Below are 9,939 nucleotides of genomic sequence, written 5' to 3' on the forward strand. Positions count from 1 at the left end.
TAAGGTCACCCCTGAGCCTCCTCTTCTCCAGGCTGAACAAGCCCAGCTCCCTCAGCCGCTCCTTGTAAGACTTGTTCTCCAGGCCCCTCACCAGCTTCGTAGCCCTTCTCTGGACTCGCTCCAGGGCTCAACGTCCTTCTTATACTGAGGGTCCAAAAGCTGAACACAGTGCTCGAGGTGTGGCCTCACCAGAGCCGAGTACAGGGGGACAATCACTTCCCTGGACCTGCTGGCCACGCTGCTTCTTACGCAAGCCAAGGTGCTGTTGGCCTTATTGGCCGCCTGAGCACACTGCTGGCTCATATTCAGCCGACTGTCAACCACTACTTCTAGGTCCTTCTCTGCCAGGCAGCTTTCTAACCACACATCTCCCAGCCTGTAGCTCTGTTTGGGGTTGTTGTGCCCCAGGTGCAGGACCCGGCACTTGGCCTTGTTGAACTTCATACCGTTGGCCTCGGCCCATCGGTCCAGCCTCTCCAGATCCTCCTGCAGAGCCTTCCTACCCTTGAGCAGATAAATATAAAAAATAAAAAAAATATGGAACACTTCATGAATTTGCCCGTCATCCTTGCGCAGGTGCCATGCTAATCTTCTCTGTAGCATTCCAATCCATGGTAATGTGGTAATGTACCCCTCCAGGAGGGGTACTTGTTTTTACTACTTTTTTATTTTATTTTATTTTTTAACTATATTGGAAGGTTTTATGGTTGTGTGCTGATTTTCTAATGGCCTGTAAGAACCTGTATATATTTTAACTAATGTCAGCCTTTCTGAACAAAGGAAAAAGATCTTTTACCACGTGGAATGACTTCCAGCAGTAGGAAATTGGAGATGCAGAGATAAGCAGTAGCATGTGCTGGAAAGGACTGAAGGAAAAAAGTGAGAGCAAGAACATTGAGATAAAAGAAAAAAAAATGGACTGAAGCATTTTTTTCTATTAAACATGAAAGATTCAACAGTGCAGTACATGTATATCTAGCAATCCTGCCAAGTTGTCTTGGGTACAGAAGGATGCAAATATGTAGTATGTCAACGTTGTTCTAAGTGCAACTTTAGGTGATTTGTAACATTTTTATTCTGATGATTCAGTGAAAACAATAGTCGAATCAATTAAACCAGTGGTACGTAATCTTTCACATGAAAATGGAAACCTAAGCACCGATCACACTTAACCATTACTCTTTTTCTGGGAATTTGGGATGCCCTGGGTATAGTATAAATGAGCACAAGAGGGCTAGGCTCCAGAAAGAGCTCCGAGTTGAGAACTGTTCCATGAAGCAAGGGAGCTTAAGAAAAACACGGCATCTTCTGAAAGCATTTGGTTCAGCTTAGGCTCATCTGGAAAGCATTTTTGACTCACTAGAGTTATGAGAAAGTGTAAGGGAAAGGGGCTGTGTGATCCTGGGATCAAACGTTCAGGGCATCATGAAGGGATGAATATGAATGAATGCTAGAAGGAGGATTAGGGATAGTGGTTGACTGTCTGTGGTGATAAAGGTAGGGAAAGACTTAACTGGCACGTAGAAATGGTGCAGAATTGTAGAAATGGTTGCACTGTGGCAAAAGCTTGTATGGCCAGCTTCATCCAAGTGCCACCTAACAGCTGTTACTCTGCATGTCTGGCTGACTCATTTCCTCCAGACTGCATTTAACAGCCCTTGGCCTGTGCTTCCTTTGCTAAGCAGCAAGAGTATTTATGTGGCAGCTTTCAGACTCATCTCCTGCAGCAGGAACAGCCTCTGGGCTGTGTCCCTGTTCTGAGGGAGTGCTTCCCATCCCGGCAGCAGCTTCTGCACCAGACAAAGAGCCAGCCACGGTCCCATGGGCTCCCCCATGCTTAGGAATCTGCACAGAGGCAAGATAAAATGTGAGTCTTTCCAACTTTGCCAGCTGCAGTAACCTCTCAGCATGTTCAGGCTTAGTGATCTGCCTGTGCATCCCAACAGCAGTATTGTTACCAGGGAGACTATTATTAGGTCCAGTTAGAATTTAGTAGGATGTGCTAATATGATAATGACTACGTAGAATTGTATAAAAATCAACAGAGAAGGTACAGATTTGGGCCAGCTCTGTGGAAAACCACCTGGTACCTAGACTTACATGACTCTGAAATAAACAGTATCTCAACCTAGTGTGTGTATTTGGCTTATTGAACACTGGGTAATGAATCCAAGCCTTTTATCAAACAACAGTATCTTCCCTGGTGCTGGGTGGCCAGATGTCTAAATCGAGATTTCAGGCAGGTGAGCTGCAGGTGAGAACCTAGAAGGAATGTATTTATAAGTGTGTTTTTCAGAAATATCTTTTGTATAATCTTGTTTGATAGATTTTTGTTACTGAAAATTGATTTTACAGTGTTTTGTTTTCAGCTGTTCTGTCTCACCTAGAGGTTTTCTCACCTGGCTCAACAGAGATGGGAACTCTGCTTGAAATAATCTGTGAGAAACATGCAAATATTCTGATCTAGACCTGGATGTGGATTTTCATTGCTCTGAGGAGCAAATCTCCTTTCAACCTGATGCTTTTGCTCTGTCATTGAAAGAGACAGAAGCTAGTTGCAGAATGCAGATCTGTAGGAAGGTTTTCAACATCATGCTGTGTGATGGTCTATACCTTGAATTTCATTTCAGGTCACTTTTCTATCATTGGGTATTTTGTTTTTCATCTGTCCTATGAGTCCTACTTTACTGTACAATTGTTTAATGCCTCTGAAAGCTCCTGCCAACAGTTTGCCATCTGTTTTAAACTAAAACCATTTAGTTTCTCTTGATGTGAGACAAACCCATCTGATATGCAAATACGAACAGTAGGTGGCCAACTTATCTCTATTTAATGTAAATGAAAACTCACAAACAGTATGCAGGGGCTTTGGTAATGTTCTCCATCCACAGACCCTTCCTGAGAGTCTCATTTAAGGCTAAGTGCAGCCAACTTCGAGATGTGTGGGATTACATCTCCTCTGCAGCTCAAAAGACAGTTCTTTCATCATCACCATTGTTCATTTAAAGTGTGTGAAACTGCATAAAACTTTTTTTCTGCCATTTCAAAAGGGGGAAAAAAAAGGGGGACATAATGAATGGATGTGTTGTATATGAGAATTCTTTCCAGCTTTCACAAGGTTGTAGAGCTCTTTGTTGATCCAGGGGAGAAAGTTGGTCTTGCAGCTTGAGTACCTGTCTGCTTGCACTGGCAAATAAAAGGAATTCCTTGCTTTTGGCCTTTTCTGTGACCTTGGGAAGATCTCTTATACCTAAGTACTTTTTATGTATGAAAAGTTTGAATCGGTTCAGCGATTAGCTTCTAAACGATTCTCAGATTCCTTAATTTGTATCCTTAAAATATTTGTGTGCTTGAATGTTCCTTAATGGTCCCTGATGTGAATGGAGAGAGAAATGTCTGCTCACTATGTCTGTTAAAGAATGAGGGCTGTCTGAAGAAACTAGCATGAGGTAGATTGAAAGCCAGCGAACAGAGACAGTTCTTCAGAGACCTGTGTGTGGCACTACTGACCAAAACTAGGAGTTTAGGGGGTTCAGTCTGAGACAGAAGTTATTGAGAAGTACACTGTGAGGGTTTTTAAGACATAAAAACCATGTCCAGACGAGGAACCTAGAGGTGGGGGAATATATGAGGGAAACATCATTGCATGTTTGACTTATTCTTATATTCATTCCCGGAATATCTCTTTTGGCTTTCCTCAGTCAGGATCCAGAGGCATCTCTGGTCAGAGCTAGTGCAGGCTAGCAGGCTAGAATGGAGGCTGAGGCACAGGATCACTTGCTTGTGGATGAGCTGTGAACATTTATGTTGAACACTGCATGGGGGGCAGGTGTTGATCCTGCTGCTGCAGACATGGACTGTGCTGTGGCTGTGCTACTGTCTGGAGAAAGAAAATTTTCCATCAGATAAACTGATAGTGACTGCCACAGGACAAAACTCCTCACCAAACCTTCTTTGACTGTTAACAGCCTTGGTTTTCAAAAGAGCCTTTTATTACTCCAGGACATTTTCTCAAATTAGGGATCTGAAATGCAGGCAACAGAGAATTACTTTATATCAAAAATACACATTTCGGTTGAGGTGAATCACCGTGAAGCAACAGAGAAATCAATAATGGTGCAACATAAAAGCTAGAATCTGTAGGAACACTATTTCCTGGTGGTGTTGGATTTTAGCTGAAATAGTGACTCACCATTTGAAACATGAAAGCACTGGAGGAAGATACCTCTACAGCAGGTCCCAAATTAATAAATTTTGCTTGGCCTGTTAGGTTGGAGTACCCACTGGTACAGCTGGAACAAGAGTCAGGATTAAAGAGGAAGGTGATGAGGGCACAGAGACACTGGAGGGAGGAGGGTGAGTTAGAAGGCTGTGGCAGTAGCTGGGATGGAAGGTAGGGTCCCCCTGCAGAGAGGGACCCGGGACTCCTAGTGGGCAGCAGGCTGACCACGGGTCAGCAATATGCCCTTGTGGCCAAGAAGGCAACGGGATCCTGGGGTGCATTGAGAAGAGTGTTGCCAGCAGGCCAAGGGAGGTGATCCTGCCCCTCTACTCAGCCCTGGTGAGGCTACATCTGGAGTACTGTGTCCAGTTCTGGGCACTGTTCCAGAGCACTGGGACAGGCTGCCCAGAGAGGTTGTGGAGTCTCCATCTCTGGAGATATTCAAAACCCACCTGGATGCCATCCTGTGCAATGTGCTCTAGGTGATCCTGCTGGGCAGGGGAGTTGGACTAGGTGATCTTCAGAGGTTCCTTCTGTGGTTCTGTAAGGAGGTAAGGGGAGTCATGAGGCTTAGTCCAAAAAAGCTTGAAACAACTGCTCTACTAGTCTACAGAGAAACAGAAGAGTGTCCAGAATCTATGCCAGATTAAAAAAAATAAAATAAAAAAATGTCCTGATGTCCTGCTGGAAAAGTCGTTGTTTAAGTGATGAGGCAGACCATTCTGTAGTGGGTTGCAGTGTGATGAAATAAAGGCCACACACAGTCTGCAAGCTCTGGTCCCTTAGTAACCAAGTCAAATTTATGGCTTTCCATAATACTGTCTTCTCTGTTTCTGTGATACCTTTTAAAGTGATCTAATGACTTAAGGGGATATTTTTCAAAAGGTAGCATTAGGGCATAGAGGAGCATGCAGCTCAGTTCCTCTCAGAGACTTGTCTTTTTAAGTGCTCTCAAAATCTACCTAGTAAGCATTATATCTGTAATCCAATCCAATTGTAATGGTTACATTTTAATTTTCCCCTTGCATTTATGAAATATTAGTAATCATTTTAGCTGCTTGAAAGATAAAGGACAACGGTACAAATTGTATTTCTTCCAAGTTACATTTTTAATATTAGGTCCTAGTCTGCAGTTTTCATTGCTCCTGATTTATGGAATGTAATCTGATGATAGAGAGAAGGGAGCAAAAAAGGGAAATCAAAGCCTTGTTTTATCGGTATTAGAATATGTATCAGTTCCAAACCAAAGGCTTCTGGCAGCTTCCAAAAAATAAATTAAAAAAAAAAAAATGAAGAAAGAGAGTGTCATTTGCACTTGCATTCAAAATCATTATTAATGAAAATTAATAGCACAAAATAAGGGATTCTCAGGGGAGTACGCATCCTCCAAAGATTAGGTAATGGTGATGTATGTTATGAATGATCACAGCACCTCAGAGAAGGCGCTAACAAATTGGCGCATTATGCCAGTATTTTGAAAAGTGTACTCTATTCACAAGTGCACATGTTTCTAAAGCATAATTTTTCTCCCTGACTCCCTCCTACTGTTCCTTGCTTGCTTTTCTTCTTAGTGTGCTTATAGACACCTAGCAGGTAGAAGACTATTTGATGCAGTTCCTAGGACCATTCCTGGTGTAGAGATCTTAATTAATCTGATGTCAGTATCGAGTTGCCAAATCCAACCCAAAATATGCTGGTAGAAAATGAAAGTGCCTATCTATGTCAGGGAATGTTCCCCCTTTTTGATGGAGGTGCCTATTTCATTAGAGGTGGAGCTGCTACTCATGAAAACAGAATCAGAAGACTAGTTTAGCAGTATGGCTAGATCCATTGTTTTTTAGTTCCAGAACAGAATACAGACTAAAATAAGTGACAAGCACTTGCCAAAGCAGCCTAGGTGACTTTAAATCTTAGTTTTAAAAATGGTTTAGCTTAAAATTTTGAATACCATCCAGATCTGTTTAAAACAAAAAGGGAGCTTAATTTTAGTGGTTTTGGAAGTTCTTGTAGTTTAACAATAAATGATATTTTAGTCAGGTTAGTGGACACATTTTAATTTGTTGTGTTTCCCTTTTGGGAAGAGGACATATATGTCCTAATCATTCTAACTAGAAAAGGACAGGCTTTCAACCATCTGAAGATAGAGTTTTGTCCGTTGTCTGTTAGTTCATTCCAGGTGAGTATCAGGTATAGTGACTGATTTATTTATGATCAACTGCAAAATTTGAAGCCAGTATCAAAGCCAGTCTGCCTGTTTTTGTTCTGGGAAGTGGGGAGTAAGGTGGTGTTTCTGGATTACTTTTCTGTTCGCATGTCTGGTAGCAGCTGAGTCAGCTATTTTAATGCTATGCTGTCCCTAGGCTCTGTGCTGTTCAGAACTGAGGATCCAGCTGAGGTGTTGAACAATACACATATACCAGAATGAAACCTTCTGAAGTAGTATCGACATGCACTGCATTTGATATTCATATAAAAACATGAAAGAAGTGTAATCTTATTCTTTATCTTCTTCATGCTGACAGTATGATTTCCTGTTCCTATGTCAATTAAAATTTCATAAAATCATCGAATCACTAAGGTTGGAAAAGACCTCAAAGATCATCTGGTCTAATCATCACCCAACTACCCCTGTCACCCACTAAACCATGTCCCTAAGCACCACGTCCAACCTTTCCTTGAACACCCCCAAGGACGGTGAATCCACCACCTCCCTGAGCAACCTGTTCCAATGCCTTACTGCTCTTTCTGAGAAGAAATGTCTGCTCATTTCCAACCTAAACCTCACCTGGAGCAACTTGAGGCCTTTCCCACTTCTTCTGTCACTAGTTATCTGTGAGAAGAGGCCAACACCCAGCTCCCCACACCTTCCTTTCAGGTAGCTGCAGAGAGCAATGAGGTCTCCCCTGAGCCTCCTCCTCTCCAGACCAAACACCCCCAGCTCCCTCAGCTGCTCCTCACAGGACTTGTGCTCCAGGCCCTCCACCAGCTTTGTAGCCCTGCTCTGGACATGCTCCAGGGCCTCGATGTCCTTCTGGTAGTGAGGGGCCCAAAGCTGAACACAGTGCTCGAGGTGCGGCCTCACCAGAGCAGAGTACAGGGGGACGATCACCTCCCTGCTCCTGCTGGCTGCACTATTCCTGACACAGGCCAGGATGCCGTTGGCCTTCTTGGCCACCTGGGCACACTGCTGGCTCATGTTCAGGTGAGCATCAGTGTGCACCCCCAGATGCTTTTCCTCTGCACAGCTTTCCAGCCACTCTACCCCAAGCCTGTAGCGCTGCATGGGGTTGTTGTGGCCAAAGTGCAGGACCCAGCACTTAGCCATCTTGAATCTCATCCCATTGGCTTCTGCCCATTGACCCATCCTGTCCAGGTCCTTTTCTGCAGGGCCTTTCTACCCTCCAGCAGATGGACACTTCTCCCCAACTTGGTGTTGCCTGTAAACTTAATGGGGGTGCACTCAATTCCCTCAGCCAAATCTTCAATAAAGATCTTAAAGAGCATGGTCCCAACTCTGACCCCTGGGGAACACCACTGGTGACAGGCTGCTAGCTGGATTTCTCTCTGTTCACCACCACTCTTTGGGCCTGGCCATCCAGCCAGTTTTTAACCCAGCAAAGAGTGTGCCTGTCCAAGCCATGGGCTGCCAGCTCCTCCAGGAGAATACTGTGGGAGATTGTTTCAAAAGCTTTGCTGAAGTCTAAGCAGACTACATCAGCAGCCTTTCCCTCATCTACCAGGCATTTCACCTGGTCACAGAAGATGAGGTTAGTCAGGCAGGACTTGCTTTTATTGAACCCATGCTGACTGGGCCTGATCCTCAGGTTGTCCCTCACATGCTGCATGATTGCATTCAAGACAACCTGTTCCATCAACTTTCCTGGCACCAAGGTCAGACTGGCAGGCCTGTATCACAGAATAATTATAGAATCATAGAATGGCTTGGGTTGGAAGGGACCTTAAAAATCATCCAATTCCAACCCCTCTGCCATGCTTCATCAGGGCTGTATTGTATTTCTAGCATACGTCTGGGAAGTCGAAGTCTGCCGTGTGTACAAGTGCTGGCAATTGTGCGAGTTCCGCCTGCTGCTTGTAGAATGCCTCATCCATCATTTCATCCTGGTTTGGCTATTTCAAGTCTTACTGTACCCATCAAAAAATGGTTGATCTTTAATTTTACACCTTAATTTATGAACTGACCATATTCTCACCTTCTCCTTATGTTTCTGAAATTGTTTTTCATTGTATTTTTTCCCTGGGTCCTTTTTAGGAGGAGGAGTGAGAAGGCAGTGTTGTGGAGTTTATCTGTTCATCAGTATGAAACCACCACATCCTCACACACCAGAATCCTCCACAAGTGGGAGAAGATGGCTTTTGTTTCACCTCCTGCTGCTCCCAGGTACCTTTTTGCACTTACGAATTGTTTAGCTTAAGTAATACCTATGCCTTCACAGTTGACTGGGGTAGGGGTAGGTGCAGACAGTGCTGTGAGTTTGGAATCGCTGAGTTGAGAGCTTGAGCTCATTAATCTCTGCAATAAGGATTTCCAGAACATTTGGGGAAATAAAAAAAAAAAAAAAAAAAAGGAAAAGAGCAGTGCTTCACTGTGGTGGAATAAAATTTCATTTTAAATAGGTTGAATCCTACTGCAGGGTTTTTGTTCCATAAGAAGAGTTTCATTTCACATCAGAAGCTATATGCTTACAGAGCTTTTTTCTCCAGTCTAACCTACTAGTTCACATTGGTGTGAATTAATGAATATATTCTGGCTTCCCACAGCTTCTGTACTATTTGAGACATTTTCCAATGATACTGTCAATGCTGTCTATCTATGGTACAAACTTGGGGAAATTATTTTACTCAAGGGGAAAATTATTATACTCAATTATAACTTTTTATACACTCTCCTCTAGTTGATGTAAAAATAGCTTGTTTTACTGATTGCACTTTGAAGAGCTCTCTGTACAGTAGGCTTTATATGACACCTTTCCAGTTAGCCACACTGTGAACAAGATGGGATGAAGGAGGAGTCCCCTTGAGATGTGAGATCTGGCTTTTTGTCAGCTGGAGTTTCAAAGGCACAGGCTGATCCCAAGCTCAACCACCTTTGCCTTGATACAGCTCATGATACCCCTCTACAAGCTTGTCATTCATAGCTGCTATGTCTGATCCCACCGGGCATTCATCATTGAAACAACTTCCTGGAACGTGCAAGTACTAAAAAGCCCAGTTTTCTTAGTACAAGCACTTTTCAAAGGAAGATTTTTTCTGAGGGCATTTGGTGCAAACTTTGTTATAAAACTCACACAACCATTCAGCCTGCACCAACATTAAGATCATACTGAGGGCTACATGGTTTTAAACATGAGGTTAAAAAAAAGGGGGGGGGGAAATGTAAGACTGTGAGCCTTAGCTGTGCTTTCTTGTTCATATGCATTCATGACATGAGCTGTTTTTTTCAGAAAAAGAGAGGGACCATGGGTGGTATTGGATATTCTACCCTTAGCAAAATCAGGTCACTTATAGATTCCAGTTTGGTACCTAGGAATAGAATTGCAAGTAGCCTTTCTAGTTATCAGAAAATAAATAAATAAGTATAACAATACATATATATATTAAAATCAGAATTCAGAAGGCTTCTTCTGGTCAGGATAAAAATTAAGCACATCCTCAGATTTGACAGTATATGTTGAAAACCCACTTGTGTCAGCATGTAT

At 43.1% G+C, this 9,939-nt stretch overlaps 1 long non-coding RNA gene and 1 other non-coding gene across 2 annotated transcripts; one reads left to right on the forward strand and one right to left on the reverse strand.

Annotated features, from left to right (window-relative positions):
* Positions 1–531: 531 nt before the first annotated feature.
* On the reverse strand, positions 532–634 carry LOC118167275. Its single transcript, XR_004751072.1, has one exon. It is a non-coding gene; the product is annotated as a U6 spliceosomal RNA (small nuclear RNA).
* Positions 635–8,492: 7,858 nt separating this feature from the next.
* LOC118166917 lies at positions 8,493–9,602 on the forward strand. The gene is made up of 2 exons (XR_004750801.1): positions 8,493–8,621; positions 9,216–9,602. It is a non-coding gene; the product is annotated as an uncharacterized LOC118166917 (long non-coding RNA).
* The last annotated feature ends 337 nt before the right edge of the window (positions 9,603–9,939 follow it).

The sequence above is a fragment of the Oxyura jamaicensis genome, chromosome 4 (assembly GCF_011077185.1).
Source record: "Oxyura jamaicensis isolate SHBP4307 breed ruddy duck chromosome 4, BPBGC_Ojam_1.0, whole genome shotgun sequence".
Taxonomy (NCBI): Eukaryota; Metazoa; Chordata; class Aves; order Anseriformes; family Anatidae; genus Oxyura; species Oxyura jamaicensis.